The sequence below is a fragment of the Eubalaena glacialis genome, chromosome 19 (assembly GCF_028564815.1).
Source record: "Eubalaena glacialis isolate mEubGla1 chromosome 19, mEubGla1.1.hap2.+ XY, whole genome shotgun sequence".
NCBI classification, from domain to species: Eukaryota; Metazoa; Chordata; class Mammalia; order Artiodactyla; family Balaenidae; genus Eubalaena; species Eubalaena glacialis.
The window spans coordinates 7,239,786-7,257,268 of record NC_083734.1 but is presented as its reverse complement, the minus strand read 5'-3'; the positions used below and the strand labels follow the sequence as shown (position 1 = coordinate 7,257,268).

At 42.8% G+C, this 17,483-nt stretch overlaps 1 protein-coding gene across 3 annotated transcripts in view; it reads left to right on the top strand.

Annotated features, from left to right (window-relative positions):
* The window catches only part of ADPRM (ADP-ribose/CDP-alcohol diphosphatase, manganese dependent), a 339,223-nt gene that overhangs the window by 271,425 nt on the left and 50,315 nt on the right, over positions 1-17,483 (top strand). The window contains exon 7 of one of the 3 annotated variants that reach the window (XR_009698316.1): positions 1,286-1,337. The exons of the other annotated variants lie outside the window; for them this stretch is intronic. The gene's annotated coding sequence lies outside the window, so the exon portion shown is untranslated. Of the gene's footprint in view, positions 1-1,285; positions 1,338-17,483 lie in introns of those variants that run through there. 3 annotated transcript variants of the gene reach the window in all.

Genomic DNA, 17,483 nt, shown 5'->3' with positions numbered 1-17,483 from the left:
TATGGGGAGGAAGGTGATCTCCACATCTTACTCCTCCACCATCTTGAAGGTCTCCCCGCAATATACTGTATTCTCTTACTCATCCATGAGTCAATGGTCAAAGGTCCTCTTTCATGCCAAGCACTCTTGGATTTCCCCAGCTAGAGTTATTTCTTCTATTGTGCCTTATACATATCTCTGTTTTACCATCTGGTAAATTGTCCTTTAATTGCTTATTCTTCTGTCTCCCCAGTGAGCATACGAGTTCTAAGTTGTCAAGGATGTGTTCTATTTATCGTTATTATCCCGTCTGTGTTCTTGACATCCAACAGACAGTTCAGTAAGTGCTTATAAAGGAACTAATTGAATGAGGAGACTTACACACCAAAAAAACAGCATTTTTTGAACTTAAGGTACTTTATCTTTGGTTTAAGAAAAAGCATGGTGCTCTACTTGGACTCTCAGTTTTGAACGAATGTGGGGACTGCAGTTTTCCAATGCTCTCTTTTCTGTGCTGTGTGTCTTGTCTGTGATGGTCCTTCTGGTTTGTAAAACCACGGAACAGCCACAGCTCCCAACATGTTGCCTTCCACTCCTCACGGGGACATGGTGTTTGCAACCATCGCTTCCTGTCCCCAACTCTTCAGAAACGAGCCCTTTTTTCCAATAATTGCAAGAGGACTTTAACTTTACCAAGAAGACAACACACTTTCTCATGTTCTTCTTACTATAAATCACACTCTATAGCAAGATGCCTGTCTTTCTTTCCTGACAGATATGGAGAACTGAATATGCCAAGCGCTCTCTGCTAGGTATACTTTATTTTCAATATTGCAACCAAATGTCAAAGAGACAAAAGAATTTCTTTCCTTTAAGAAAAATCCTGTCTAAGGGTTTTGGAGGAAAGACTGAGATGAGGCCAGCTGCTAATTTTATTCTACCTTTCCCTAGAATTGAGTGGTACACTCAGGAGCTATCAAATGACATATTTCAATGCAGAAAGTACCTCCAATAAACAGAAGTTACATTTTTTTGTTCCAATCTGTGGGGTTTGTGTGTGTGTGTGTGTGTGTGTGTGTGTGTGTCTGGCTTTATTGAGATATATTTATTACATGAAAAACTGCACATGTAGTGTACAATTTGACAAATTTTGATTTATGTATACACTTGTGAATAATGTACATAGATAGGTACAAACCCTGTGCATTTATATGCCATCAGGAATAAGGGTTCTATATCCATAAGAGCTAATAAATGAGGGACTTCCCTGGTAGCGCAGTGGTTAAGAATCCACCTGCCAATGCAGGGGACATGGGTTCGAGCCCTGGTCTGGGAAGATCCCACAAGCTGCGGAGCACCTAAGCCCGTGCGCCACAACTACTGAGCCTGCGCTCTAGAGCCTGCGAGCCACAACTGCTGAAGCCCGTGTGCCACAACTGCTGAAGCCCGCCTGCCTAAAGCCCGTGCTGTGCAACAAGAGAAGCCACCGCGATGAGAAGCCCACGCACCGCAACAAAGAGTAGCCCCCACTCGCCGCAACTAGAGAAAGCCCGTGTGCAGCAACAAAGACCCAACGTAGCCAAAAATAAATAAATAAAATAAATACATTAAAAATTAAAAAGAGCTAATAAATTGTTGTCAATTTTTACCTGTTGCAGACATTGTTTTTTGCCACCTGGCCTTTAAGCTTTTCTCAGGTGTCATTTTCTCTGTTACTGTAACTGCCAATATTGGAGTGATTTTTCTTTCCTCTTGAAACTGATGCTGGTTAATCAGCAGCCACTGACATTGTGTGTGTTGGGGGATAGGCATCTCACCCTTTGTGGTCCTGCCCTGCTCATGGAATCACAGTTCTCTGAGCAGCCAAGCCTTCCAGAGGCTTCCTTGGGGATCCCCTCTCTCACATTCTGACCAGGACTCCAACCATGTGAGTGCAAGTGAGTATTTCTACCACCGCTCCTCTCTCGCGGAATCATTCCCGTGAATGATTCACGGGACGCTTCATGATAATGGATTCTGCCTTCCTCTAGCATCATAGCTTCTTCACTCACCGGCCATGGTAACTGCAGGGTCCTCAGGTTTCAGCTACCATGCTGGCAGTTTTCTAGAGGTGATCTTGTTTTAACATAAGCTTTCTCATCTTCCATTGAGCACTAAGGTTGTAAGTGTTGTATGCTCAGAAAGCAAAAGCAAAAAAAAGGTAGTTTAGATTATATTAGCGTTAACATATAGGTTTAATCTGAGTGCAGAAGTGAAAGCATCCTAACTCAGAATAGGAAGTTATCGTTCAGATTCCTGGCCTCACAAGGGATAATTCATATCAATTTTCCCAGATGGAATATTGGAAATTAAGTAAGAATCACAGGGTCTCTGAATTACCTCAAGATCATAGGACAGAGCCATTTCTCCATGGGACCAAAGAAATGTTTTTTACAAATACTGTTTGAGACAAGCAGGTCATCCACTGGGGCTTGGAAATCATTTTGCAGTGGGTAGATTCTTATAGGTGTGATAATTATAACATGATTTCCTCTCTGCTCTGTTCCTGTGACATATTCACTGCCTAGTCTGGCAAAGGCTGAAAGAGGCAACAGGATCTAACAACTTTCAGGGAGAACTAGGTGTATTTGAAGATGAAGATGACTGGGGGTGGGGAGAGGGAGATGGAGAGAGGTAGGTTGATTATAGGGTAGCCGATGGAAGTAGAAAAGGAGTGGGGATAGAGATTTGGAAGATGCGGAAAAGCTCTGATCCTAGTTTACGAGGATGAGAACCAATGAATGCAAAACCAATGTATTTTTTGTTGTTGTTGTTGTTGACTATTGCTGCATAATAAACAATCCAAAACTTAATGGCATAAAACAACTTATATTAATGCTCACAGATTCTGTGGGTCCAGCCCCCAGGGACTTGTCTTTGTTCCAAGATGTCTGGGGACTCAGCTGGGAAGACTCTGTAGCTGGGGGCTGGAATAATCTGGAGCTGTCTTCACTTACATGTCTGGCAGTTGACACTGGCTACAAACCACAATCTCAGCTGGGGCAACCTCAACTGAAATACCTGCACAGGTATTTAACAAGTAGCCTGGACTTCCTCACAATATGGCAGCCTCAGGATAGTCAGGCTGTTTATATGGGACTTATACTTTCCAGCAAGCATGTTCCAATGAACGAGGTGAAAGTTGCATTGATTTTTATGACACAGCTCTGGTGGGCACAGAAAACTCTCCCGCTGCACTCCTTTGGTCAAACCTGTCACACACCTGTCAAGATCCAAGGGGAGAGGGCATAGACAACCCCCCCCCCCGCCCACCTCTTGCTGGTGGGTGTTGAAGGATTTTGGGGTCATGTTTTAAAACCATCACAGTTTTATAGTTCACTTCAACCACCACACTCTAAAGTTCCTGAAGGATTCCTCCAGCGATCTTGCATTTCACTACACTCCTCAGTGAATCTCAATATATCTCACTAGGTAAGTGTTGAATAAATAAATGAGGGAGTTCACGTTACATAGCCTGCAACTTCCAGGTAAAATAATGCTAAAATGTTGGGAGAAACTGAATGTGGTAAAGTTATAGAAAAATTCAACACATTCTGCAAGAGAGAAATAAAAGGTCAAGAAGGACAGTGTACAACATATTCATTTTTCCCCATGAGAATGTGAACCCCATGAAGATTGAGGCAGAGACTGTTTTTCTCATCTCTAGCTAAACCTTCCATAGTGCTTGGCATGTAGGAAGCACTCAGTAAATATTGTTGGATTGATGAAAAACTTAGCTTTAGTTTATCCCCAAAGCCCTATGAGCTCAGGAACAGCTGAGGTGAAGTCATATAGTCCCAGCTGAGATGAAGACATAACCAGAGGTGATAAACCTAGAAAAGAGACTGATGTGTCTATGGGAGGACATGACAGCTGCCGTTGGTTATTGAAACAACTTCTAAGCAGCAGAGGGTAAAGACTTGATCCGTGGTGTTGCAAAGGGGAGAACCAGGACCAATGGGGAGGTGGATTTGGGGTTCACTTTGGGAAAAGCTATTCAGCCATAGACTGAACTCTCCCTCAGTGTTTAAGCATGGTCTGAGTCAGATTCAAAATAGTCAACGGGAGAAAAGACAGTGGTTCAGTCCTAACTGAAGTTGGCCCTTAAAATGAACAAGTCAATGTTTAAAGCAATCTAGAAACCTTGTCAATTTTGGCTCAACTCAATGGGAAATTTTAGGAACCAAACCATGGAAAATAAACCTTTGTAGGAAATGTGCTAATAAAAATTACTCTTTATTATTCATATTCCAATGGGTGGTTCCTTATAAACCTTCCAAGGGTTTAAGGCCAGATTGTAAAAGCTAGAGTAGCAGCTGGAATGTTCACAATCTCCATTAGAGGCACTTGGGTACAGGTGCGGAGCCTCCGAGCCTGGTGGTTCTTAAAGTATGACCCCTGAACCAGCAGTATCAGCAGTCATGTGGGAATTTGTTAGAAATGGAAATTCTTGCACTACTGCAGATCTACTTCGTCAGTAACTCAAGGGTAGGGCCCAGAAATCTGTGTTTTAGCAGGATGTCCAGGTGATTCTGATGCAGTCTAAAGTTTGAGAGCCACTGATTTAGACCATTTCTCTAATGCCCCTTCTAAATCTAAGAGCCTGTTTCATCAATACAAATTCCATGATCATAAGCTCCTTGCAGATAGAAACTATGCCTCATATTTTTCTTGGTTACTTACAAAGACCTACAGTTCTAGCACATATTAGATGAACAAGAAGAAACCAGATGTTGATGTAATTCCAGATGTTGGACCATCTCAAAAGACTTGAAATCCCATCTTCAGATTACAGAGACAGACATCTCTTTTATATCTTGCCCTTCCTGGGCCTTCCTTGAGGTTCAAGAATTAATCAGATAGGATTTTACTCAGTTGTCCATCAAAAAGATCTTGCAAGATCTCCTAGTGGGGGGGCAGTCCTTAGAAGATCAGGTCCATGTGAAGAGTTATTACTCTTATCACTTTAGGATTGGATTTACATATGACCAATTTGTTTTTATTTGATTTTCACATACTTCCTGGAAGGAACGTATGTTATAAAACTTTAAGTTCTCATTTGATTGTCCTATACCTGGATGGCAAATGCAATGATCAACCAAGTTGGAAGATGTTACAAAGAGTCAGAAAGGCCCCTGGATGTAATTTAGAGACCTTCCTTTCATAGATGTACCAACCGAAGCCCAGAGAAGGGGAGTGCTTTGCCCAGGGTTGCACAGCTATTAATGGTACATCCAGGATTAGACCTGAGATCTGAGTCCAGGTCAGAGCATTTACCCTGACATTAGAAATTCCCATAGTAGGATAAGTGAGGTACATCTCCGTTGAAAAATCCTAAATAAAAGTAAATGTCAAGTTGTTTTTTAGAGTTTAGCAACATTGGTATATGCAAATTGCATGCCTCTATTCAAAAGATACGGCATGTCTAATACGGATTAATGTTCTCTATTGTTATTTTAAGTAGAAATGACTAGTCATGTATTTCACTAACTGAAGCACATTGAATGGAAAATAAAATCACTGCCCCAGAGCCCTTTCTGACATTAATGTATGCATGTTTATCTTTGCCTTCACATTCTACTAGACAGTTGTGTCTGTGGGGATGCTTCTAAAAGTGTTTTCAAAGAGGAGAAAGCCATGCTTACGGCTCTGGCTAGATCTGACTGGTAATTGTTTAATCATAGATGGGATTGAAAAGGCCCACGGTGATAGTTCATAAACTAGATTCTAGAGCCGCTGGTTTGCCCACTGCCAGGACCAGGTTCTCTGGGCACCAAGTAGGTACTCGAGAAAGGAAACAAATTCTTGACTTTGAAGCTCCTACCATTTCAGATGCTTTATTTATTTGAATTCATTCATTTAGTGAATTTTTATTAGAAAGGCCCTGTAGCCTAATGAGTGAGAACAGAAGTGCTGGAGTCAGACTGAATTCTAACCCTGGCTTCCCCCCTTCACTTGCTTTGTGGTCCCACACAAGTTACTTATGCTCCCTGAGCCTGACTTACCTCATCTGTAAAATGGGGTCTATCAGTCAGTTAGGACTCAGAGAAGCAGAACCACTCTATCTATCTATCATCTATCTATCTATTTATCTACCTAACTACCTACTTACCTACCTACCTATCTATCCAGGATTTGGTGTTTTCAATCGTGGGATCTGGCTAAACAGCTTCTGCAAAGTCCTTGCCTTTTTTTTCCAATGCTGGTACTTGAGATCTGCAGAGCAGGCAGACAGATGTAAGCAGAGAAGAACAGGGTCGAGTTGGAAGCCACGGACATGAAGAGGAACCCGCTAAAACCAACCTGAACCCGTGTTCGCGCTGCCTCCAACTTCAGTGAAGCGGGTGTCCTGCAAGAGAAGCTGTCCCCCTTCATCACACAGCTAAACACACACCTGACACCAGGAAATGCAGACCCGAAGGAGGGTCCAGGGGAAGGTCGAGCAGCTGCAAGACCCACAGCTGCCCCACGCCAACGTGCCATGTGAAAGAGTAAAAACAAAATGGCAGCCCCACTCCCACCCCCCCACCTCCCCGCTTCACTTCTGCCCTCAAATCCCATGGCCCATCCCAACCAGAAACACTCTGTGAGGGGACTCTGGGAAATGTAGTCCAGCCTGGCCAGGTGGGCGCTCACAGAGCCACACCATGGGGCTAAACACAGGACCACTCTGCAGGCTTGTTCTAAGGACTCACAAGTGTGGCGCCTGGGACAGTACAGTGTGATTATGATGATGACAACATGTGGTTCCCACTATGAATGACATGCTATTTTAGGTATCACAGAAGCCAGAAATATATCCCCAGTCCCTGTTCTGAAGTTCCTTACGTTCTAACACAAGAGAGCACGTGCAGATGAGACATTATAATTTTAACAGTCCTCCACAATTATGATGTCTCAGGAGCTGGTCTGTTCTGAATGGGCCAGTGTAGGGAGCTTGCCCTTCACGTCGAAACCCTTTCTTACTTCAGTCGTTTTCATTGAACATCTTCTACAAATGCATTTTACATGTTCTGACATCTTATGTAGAGTGAAGGGAACCATTTAAGCTTTCCTTTATGACTCACAGTCATCACTGGGAGCGTCAGTTATTGTATTGTTTTATAATGAGACCGGTTGTATTTGGGGCATTTTGGGCTGACGCTAAATGGCCCCATGATATTGTTCTTTCTTGCCTTCAGCAGGCATTTCTTACTGTTTGCACTCTTCCTGCCTATGGCAGTATTTCTCCCTTCTTTTACTTTGCTGCTTCCATTCTGCTATATAGACTGAGAAACCAGATAACTAAGTTTGTTAAAACTGGGTGCCAAACATAATAAAATGAACCCTGATGAGAACCCGAGAAAAACTCATTTTGTTGCATTAGTTTTCCCTTTCTTAGGAAAAATGCAATTTCAGTGTCCCCATAAGTAGTATTTCTTTCATTGTGTAAGTTACTAAATAAAGAACAACAGTTTACTTCCATACAAAATGGAGGCACTCCCAGCAAGTGAGGCCATGTGGTGCCCTGGCTCTCTGTGTGAACAGAGGTTTTGGCAAAGCCCTAGGGCAGAGGGTGGGTAGGAGGATTGACCAGTCACATAGCACAAGGTAGTCTAGGTGTGTGTGTTCAGAGGGCCCTTCCTGTGGCACTTGGGACCACTGTCACACTGGATATGGCAATTTAGTTTCAGCAAGGCATCACCTAGCCCATGACATTTATGTAAGTAATTTGAGATTAATTCTTTATTTTGTTCTTATTTGATTTCTAAATTTTATCATTGTAAAAGGCTTATAAACCTGGAAGCCTTATACGTACGTTTCGGTACTCTGTTTAATTGCAGTAAGCATATGCGGGGCCAGAGGGAGGTATTTTCTTTTGACAGCAAAAGTAACTTCCCACTAAGCTTCAGCCCTATCTGTCTAATTAGTCTAATTTCAGTTTTCTGCTCTTGTTAGGCGGAAATCTTTTCAATTCTGCCTGTCCGGGGGCTAGTTTACCCTTCAGTCTTTCCATTTGCCATTTCCAAAAGTGTTGACTTTTGCTTTGTGATGCAGTGTAGCATTGTAACCGAGAATTGGGCTCTTGGGGCCAGGCAGCAGTGCATTTGAATCTCAGCTCTGCCCAATTACTAGTTGTATGGCCTCGAGCAAGTTAACCCCTCTGTGCCTCAGTTTCCTCATCCATTAAACAGAGGTAATACAGTGTATAGCGCTAGGTTTATACTATACAGCAGTAAGGACTAGATGAAGTGATACATGAAAAGTGTTTAGAGCAGTGCCTGGCAGAAAATGAAGTGCTTCTTAAATATTGGCCATCGATATTCTGGCTTTTCTGTCACTTCAGGACCTCAAAGCATAATATGATGCTGAAATAAAAGGAAAGGAAAAAAAGCCAAACCATGAAAGTTAATCCTGGCATTAGAAAAAGTATTGCTACAAATAAAGTTTATTTAATTATAAGTGTTTTTAATTAATTTCAAAGGAGGATGGCCATCCCCATCAGCGTCTGGCAGAATGCCTATGTTTGGTGATGAAGAAAACATAGTTGTGTGTTTGTGTGTGTGTGTAATGCTTTTATGATTAAAAAAAAAGTTCAGTCATCCATTTTAAATCCTGTTCAAAGTAAAATCACATTTGCATGACAAATAACACAGCATCTACCAATTAGAGTCATGCCTGCATGACAGAAAGTAGAGCATTACTGGACCCAAATACCACATCCCAATCATGGAGAAACATTGCATTTTGTCTCTTCAGTTCCAACATGAGTCCTAGAACAGAAAAAGAAACTCAGTTGGTGTCTAGAATAAATGAATGAGCAAATAGAGGAAAGAACAAATAGGAGCTGTCTGCACAAGTTGAAAATAAGTTGTCAAAAAGAAATATATAAAAGATAACAAAAAGAGAGAAGATGGATGGAAATCCGTATTATTCTCAAGCTGCCTGTGTCAGTTGGTTCAGACAGTGTGGGTCTTACCTTGATTGGCCCTCCATGGTATGTAAGATCTGGGTTGGTAAGAATGGTGGTCTCAATGTGTATAAGTGGTGTGTGTGTGTGAACGTGTGCACCTTTAAATTAATGTTGTCTGGCTGTTCAGACCTCTTCCACTTAAGTCTAAAATCACAAAAGAAAACTTAAAGGCCCTTCCTTATCTGCCACTTATACCAGGCAGCATCTGCTAATGACCCTCCTGGAACTCAGTTCAGTCTTTCTCTAACTAGGACTATTCTCCGGTCCTTTAACTGTGAAGGGATGGAAGCAAGTTCTGACTTCCCACTTCCTATCCTCATTAGAGTCAGAACATAAGAGGAGGAAAATGCCAGCAACCCACCCTTTGGAGGTCTTCACAAGCTGGCTTAATTTGCCTTCCCCGTCTCCCCAGCTCATGGAGGATGTCAAGGAACCCTCGTGTTCCTTCTGTGGCCCTGCGCTGTGATCCTTGCCTCCTGTTTTTAGTGGGACTGTCAGTCACATTAAATTTTTCTTCCAATGACATTGACCACTCTGTTTCATCACCCAGTCACCTTTAGAAATTAAGACCCGGGGACACAAAACACAGTGCTGTGGTCAAGTTACTTAACCTCTCTGAACCTGCATTCTTACTGCACTAGTCTCGTCTTTTCCAGGATTATTAGGAAGATCAAAAGGGATGACACACAGGATCCTCCCAACACTGTACCCAGCATGTGAAAAAGATGCTTAATAATTGTGAGTTCAGTCCCTGCCTTTCCTCTGGAGCAATGCTCGCCCTACTTTTTCCGCACATGGATCCCAGAGAAATAACTCTATTATAGCACCTGGGATGAAGACGTGAGGCTGTTCAAGCCAGAGGTGCCCATGGCCCCAGACTTCAGCTTCCTCATATACCTGCCACCACCTGAAACCGCAACGCACCTGCTCAGGGGTGGCTCTTCTGGGGAAGAGCGTGGTCTTTGAGGCAGGACTGCCTGCTTCCGAATCTTGAGTCTCAGCGGGTCCCTGCAGTGATCTCAAGGCAGGGTCCACATCAAAGCTAGGTGACAATCTCTGTGCTTGGCACAGCCCCAGGCACATAGCACTCTGTAAATATAAATGATCATGATCGTTATTAGTACTCTAATTTGAGCCAAGTTTGAGCTGGGAGTGGGATCAACACAAATTTGTTTTTCGGTCCAATCACTTCCTTCAAAAAACTGTGCCAAATATCCCCTTTGTGTCCCTTATGAACGTCTCTGTCAGATCCCTTAGTCTCTGGTCATGGTCTGATAGTAAAGAAGCACCAGGATTTCAATCTCATCCCAGCCTGTGCTCACCTCCTCTCTCCTCTGGAGCTGGTGAGGCTTCAGCCGGGGCCTCAACGTGGGCAGAGTCAGCAGACTTTTCTCTTCATTCCTCTTCTTCCTCCCCTGGCGTGTTGAGATTTGCATGCAGGGTGAGAAGAGGAGGAAACACAGGTTTTAAGGTGGTTGCTGCCGCATAGCTGTGTCTCAGCCCTCTCGGCGGCTCCCGGCGGTTCTCTCCTGGGTCTGGGGGAGGAGGGGGCTGGGCAGTGAGTTCTTTGAGAGAAGTCAGGAGGCGGGGATTTGCTCTGGCTGACCAGTTTGGGCTCCCTGAGCTCCTGCTCCTTTGGGGACATCTAAAAGTTTTTGTTTAGGTCAAGTAGCCGTCTGGGGCAGAGTAACGATGTTACCGAATGCAAGTTCATGTGCCCCGTGCCAACAATACTGAAATGTCAGAGTTTGGAGCAGAGAAAGGTTTACGGCAGGGCCATGCAAGCAGACAGATGGTTCATGCCCCCCCAGACCCTGAACTCCCGGAAGGGTTTCAGCAAAGCGTTTTTAAAAGCAAGGCGAGGGGAGGGGTGTGGTTGTTTGTGGCAGACTTCCTGGTGTAGAAATCCTTTGTTCTTGATGTTCCTGTAAACCTCCAACAAGACAAATGTTATTCTCTGTTCTGCAACTTTTTATCTCTGTATGAATGGAAAACCGTGATACCCTTAGTCAGAGCCTTGAGATTTGTATATTTCAGGCGCTCGGCAACATTCTTAACTAGAAGCAAAGGCAATAGGTTACAAAGGTTAAAGTAAAAGAAGCAGATCTAAGATGCAGGCAGATTTGTTCTTCCTTGTCACAACAAGACCGCTTAAGCCCAGGCCCTGGGAAACCAGCACTTTCTTGCCACGACCGATGGGTGAGTCGACCGCTCCATTGCTGACTGCTCTCTGCACCCCGCCATCCGCCGTCGAGCTCCAGTTGTCTCCCCCCTCTCCAATCCCACACCTTTTTTCATAGGAACAGAGAATATCCAACTGGAATGAGATCCTAATCTTACTATCTGTGAACACCTCAATTTCTGCCAGTAGTTCCTTTGGTGCCGTCCCTCTGCTGATTTAGGGTGAGGTGAAGCATGGCAGGGAGAGAGGAAAGTCATAGCATTCTCGTCCTCGACTTCCTCCTTGGATGCCTTCTGGCCTCTTGGTGGGTGATGAGGGGCCAGGTCCAGCTCTTAAGAATCTCTTGAGGGAGCTTCTACCCGACTGGGATGTTCTCTCTAGAAGATGAGAACCTATCGTTGCCAGCCTTGGAAATTTACTCACAGCTTTTCGACAGCAGCAACTGTCCTACTCACTGAGATTCCTTGTGTACGTTTCAGGAGATAGGAGAGGCCCACATGATGCCTATGACTGTCACAGGGGCACACACAGGTGCCCATGTCTTCTTCCTCTCACCCTCCGAATCTTCCCACCCCTGCTCCTCTCATACCATCTGACTCCGTTCTTCCTCTTTCTCTGGAATAAGTAAAAAAGGTCACTCATGGATGCCTTAAGTAAATAAAGATTATAAGCCAGCAGGGGAAAATAAACAAAAGCAGGGACAGGGTAGAGGGGAAATGGGAACCAAAAAGCCACCAGAGAGAAGAAGAAAGGAGGAGAGAGAGAAAGGGAAAGACATTCCTGTAGGGAAATCAGTGTGAGTTGTTCCAGAAGTGAAACGAAAGCTGATTAACACAAATCATATAATATCATACTCTATGCTCTGATATTATCCACCCAGGTGATATATTAGTCAGCTCAGGCTAGACGCTTTAACAATAGTAAGCCTTCCACTGTGAGAACACGGGATGTCTTTCCATTTGTCTGTGTCTTCTTTAATTTCTTGCATCAGTGTTACATAGTTTTCAGGGTACATGTCTTTTGCCTCCTTGGTTAAGTTTATTCCTAAGCCTTTTATTCTTTTGAAGTTATTGCAAATGAGATTCTTTTCTTAATTTCCTTTTTCGATAATTTATTGTTAGTGTGTAGAAATGCAACTGATTTTTGTATGTTGAGTTTGTATCCTGCCAACTTTATTGAATTCATTGATTGGTTCTAACGGTTTGTGTGTGTGTGAGCCACTGGGTTAAAGGAAGAAAAATAGTGCAGGTCGAAGTTGAGGGGATAGTTTTGCCACTCTGCCAAGCCTTCCTTCTCTTCTCACGGAGGAAGCGAGACTTTAGCACCCACTTCATACTTACCCTTCTGACAATCGCCTTTGTGGTTTTCCCCTCTACCTTCCATAGACCTTTCCTCACACACAGATGATAGAGTCCCTAATCTGGTTGAACAATCCCTGGAGATACCTTTTGGTCCACAAATATTAGTGGGAATGGTCACTGTGTTAACATTCTTCATGCCTTCAAGGTCATTCTCTCCCTGCTCCCTCCCTCTGATGGATAAACAACCCACTGAAAGATCTGCCTTCATGGGGCAGACCTGTCTAGGTATCTCCCATTCGACTTCTCTGTGCCCAAACTTCATGAAGCATACCAATTAAATAAACCATGATTCCCCCCCCAGTAAATTAAAGTACTACATTCATCACTATATATGTAAATATATATTACGTATATATAATTCAGTCTCAATTCTGTTTCGCTTACCTACTTGTATGTTTCTGTAAAAGCCAATGTTGATTTGATTACATTGACTGTTAAGACAGCTCTCCTCACTAGGCTTCTTTTGCGTGTTTGTTGTCTGTTCTCAGGAATTTATTCTGTCGAATGAAAATTTAGAGTAGTTTATACAATTTAAAAATGCCTGTGGGGATCCTGATTAGATTACAGTAAATTTAAACATTAATTTAGAGAAAATGGACATTGGGTGACATTTAAGTATTCCCATCCAAAACCACGATAAGTAAAGCATTTACTATAATATTTGCCATATAAGTGTTGTATTAGTGCTAGTTGTTGTTGTTGTTATTATTATTATCATGGTTATTTCTATATATTTGGATCTTGTTTTATGTTTTTCAGTAAGATTTGGTAAATTTTAAGATGTAAGTTATGTGCCTTCCTTCTTAAATTTATTCCGAAGCATCTCATAGCGAATGGTGTTTTTTTAGACAAATTAATTCCTAGGTGTTTATTACCAGTGTTTTAAAGCAGTTCTTCTGGGACTTCCCTGGTGGTCCAGTGGTTAAGAATCCGCCTTCCAATGCAGGGGACGTGGGTTCGATCCCTGGTCGGAGAACTAAGATCCCACATGCCGCGGAGCAACTAAGCCCACGCGCCTCAACTAGAGAGAAGCCCAAGCACTGCAATGATTCCGTAACTAAGACCTGATGCAGCCAAAAATAAAATAAATAAAGCAGTTCTTTTTATGTGCAATTGGACGTTTGCCACCACCAAGGAATCTGGATATATCCTTTTCTCAGGCCACTGCTCTCTGATGGCCTGGTGTACTGCTCTAAGCTCTGCCCGCCGGGAGGTTTTTCCCCTACCACTATTTTAGAACCACCCCTGTGTTGGGTTTAGTGCGTCCACTCTCTAATTTCTGTCCACACCAACATCCCTTGATGCAATACAGTACAATACAATACGATACAATATAATACAGTACGATACAATACGATAGGATACGATACAATACAGTACAGTACAGTACAATACAATATGATACGATACGATACAATACCGATACGATAAAATACAATACAATACAGTACAATACAATACTATACAATATGATAGCTACACACCAAGAGCCTCCCTTTGTGTAGGTCTGTTCCAGTAAGGATACAAAGCAGCTATAACTGGATCTACTGTTTAGTGAGTTATATTTACACAGGTTTACCTTCCTCCTTTATGATCCGTCTGGTTTTTGCAGAAGTCATACCAGAGAATCAAACGGAGATATGGGGACAACCACTTCTGCAACCTTTCAGTCTCTTAGTGTAGCCCTAGTTTCTGCCATTTCAGCTGGGATGAGTTATTGCTTCTCATTTACCATCTTGGCTGGAATGGTGAGCAGTTTCAGGGCATCCACTTGGCCCTTTCTACTGTAATAGCTTTCACTCTGCAGGTCAGGAACCAATGTGAGGGTTCTTCCAGCTGCTAAGTATATCCAACACAATTAAGTGCTGAGAACCCATGAATATTATCACAGTGTGGGTTGGCAGACTCGTTGGGCATTTATGGAGTGGACTTGGGCCCAGACTCCATTTATCACCTAGTTTTTACTCACCCACTCTTAACAAGGTCATCAAGATGGTGCTTTGGTTTCTCTGGTATTAGTGTCAGCTCAAACCCTGGATCCAAGAGCTCCTGAAATATGTGGGTACTTCACTTTCTGCAGTGCACAGTGCAGTGTTTACTGTATGGGTATTTCCCATTTCTGCAGTGTAGATCCCTTTGGAGAAGGATTGGGGCAATTAGTACTATATATACTTTCTGAGTCTTTGTAGGATTTTCTGCAAGAGAATCTAGTATCTCTCTCAATCACAGGATTCTGGATCTGAGAACTGGCTCAGATCTGGAAACTGGATGAGGGATTATTATATTTCACTAGGCAGCCAACTTCAGCCTTCTGATCATCTGCCCTTGGTCTAGTTTGGGTCTATAAACCAAGCAATACCCTTGTTGGCTCCCCAGAAAGCTGCCCCTAGTAATACCACGGTCTATTACTCTCTGCCGCAGAGCCCTGCAGTCTGAGGCCTCCTAGTTGGTATTCCAGCATTGCTGTACATTATGATCATAAATCCACCATGCCTCTGATGGTTACAAGCCACGACCTTGCATCTGCTATTCTGGAATCCTGTCATTTCCATGGGTCCTAAGGAGCCTAGCTCTACTGAAGCATCTCCAACTATCAACCCTGGGCTATGGAGGAAGCTACCACTGAGCTCCTTACCAAGGATGGAGTCCCTTACGCTAGCACATTCCTTATTTCTTTACTGAAAGTCCTCTTCTTTGGATCCTCCCAGGGAACACAGTCAGCTGGTGAGTTGTCTGGTCTTCCTTAAAAATCCATTCTAGCATGCGTGCCTCCAAGCCTATTGATATCTTCCTCAAAACCATGCCAAGGCAATTCCAGTATCTCTGCTTCATCTTCTGTAAAACATCACTGTTTCCAAACTTCAAGAAGAAGCCATTCCAACATTTTTTCCCCCAGTTCCAAGTATCCTCACCAGAATGTTAAGTCTACAGTCAATGGAGAGTATACTTCTATATCAATAAACTTTCTACTCTTACCTTTAGATGTCAGCTTCTTTGGTCCAACACCCTCTGGAACCTACCTATGTTCTATCAAATCATTCCAGTACACATTCCAGCAGCTCTTTTGGAAAACAATCACTTTCTTCAAGCAGCAGGAATAGCACTTTCTTGCTTGAGTCATGCTGAATCTTGATTCTTATTATTGGTCTTGAAACAATGAGAGAAAGCAGAGGCAGATCTTGAGAAGGACAAGCTTACTCTTTTAAGGCATGTTCCTTATGAGTCCCCGTTGGTGATCTCCAGGTAATAAGGTCGATCTCCTCTAGCAAGAGGAGAAAGCCACTTCTGTTGACCTATGGAGTTCAGAGGACTATAGTGGTTCAGAGTTCTCAATAATCAGCACAGGAGACATACTGGGCTGTGCATTCAGCCTCTTTATAATTTTGCCACTCTTCTAATGAAGTCTTGGGTCTGATTTTCAGCATAGTCTGCCCTCTGCTTGCAGGAGATGAGAGTCCCTTTAAATATTGCTGTGGATAATTTCTGGCATTCTCCCCATGCTGTAAGTTGATAATTGTTTGACCTGATTCTGTTATTTTCTTCCCGTGAGCTTCTATGGCAGTAAACAACACCCAACTCTATAATCCTTATCATTACTACTAGTAAAGGTGATTCTACCGCATGATGGTGCTTTTGACCATACCTCCTTAACATCAGAAGTAGAAATAGGGCCCTTGTTGTCATATGGTTGGAGAGGGATCCAACCTCAGAAACCCATCCTGAGGGTCTGCTTCCTAGGACCACTTCTTTTATCCACCATTTTGGGCTGGGTTTCCCCCAGAAACAAATTCTGAGACAAAAATTTGAGTTCAAGTGGTTCATTGAGGAGACGATCTCAGAAAGTCCCCTCAGGGAGTGAGGACGGAGGCAGGGAAAGGAAAAAAGCCAATTGAGGTTATGTTAATGGGCAAGTTGCTGCTGTAGGCAACTCAGACTCAATCCTCACATGAATCTCAAGTTGCTTCCCCTCCAAACGGCAAGGAACCTGGAGTGTTTATCCTCCAAATCCTCTCCATCATTGGATGATGGTTGTGCCTGGTAGCATTAACTGCCAGACACTTTGGCCTGCCCTGTCTGCGGGGGCTGAAAGAAAACCCTTAGATCAGGGGTCAGCAAACTGCAGCCTACAGGTAAACTCCAGCCCACCTCTTTTCTTTTTTTTTTTTTTTGTAAATGAAGTTTTATTAGAACACAGCCAAGTCCATTCATTTACATTTCATCTATGGTTGCCTTTACACTACAAGGGCAGAGTAGAGTAGTTGTGAGAAAAACTGCCCTGCAAAGCCGAAAACATCTATTATCTGGCCTTTAACAGGAAAATTTTTGTTGACTCCTATCCATTTTGGGTAGTTACTTTGACTATTTCCCATTTTTCACTTTTGTAGAAAATCCTGCAAAAAATAATCTTATACGTGCATCTTTGCACACTTTTGTGCGTATTTTTCCAGTTTTTTTTTTTTTTAAACAGCTTTCTTAGGGTATAATTGATATACAAAAAAACTGCACATATTTAATGGACACAATCTGATTAATTTGGATATGTGCAGACACCCATGATACCATCACAAGAACCATGGTAATAAACATCTCTATCACCTCCAAAAGTTTCCTTGTCCCTTTGTTTTGTTTTTATTTGCGTGTGTGGTATGGTAAGAACACTTAACGCAAGATCTAACTTCTTAAGAAATTTATGCTTGCATGGTACCATATTGGTAACTACGGGCATGATGTCATATAGCAGATCTCTAGAACTTATTCCTCTTGTGTAACAGAAACTCGATGCTCATTGAGCAACACCTCCCCTCCCCCAATCCCTTGGAAACCACCATTTTATTTTCTGCTTCAATAAGTTTATTTAAAAAAATTTTTAATTGAAGTATAGTTGATTTACAATGCTGTATTAGTTTCTGGTGTACAGCATAGTGATTCAGTTATGTATATATATTCTTTTTCATATTCTTTTCCATTA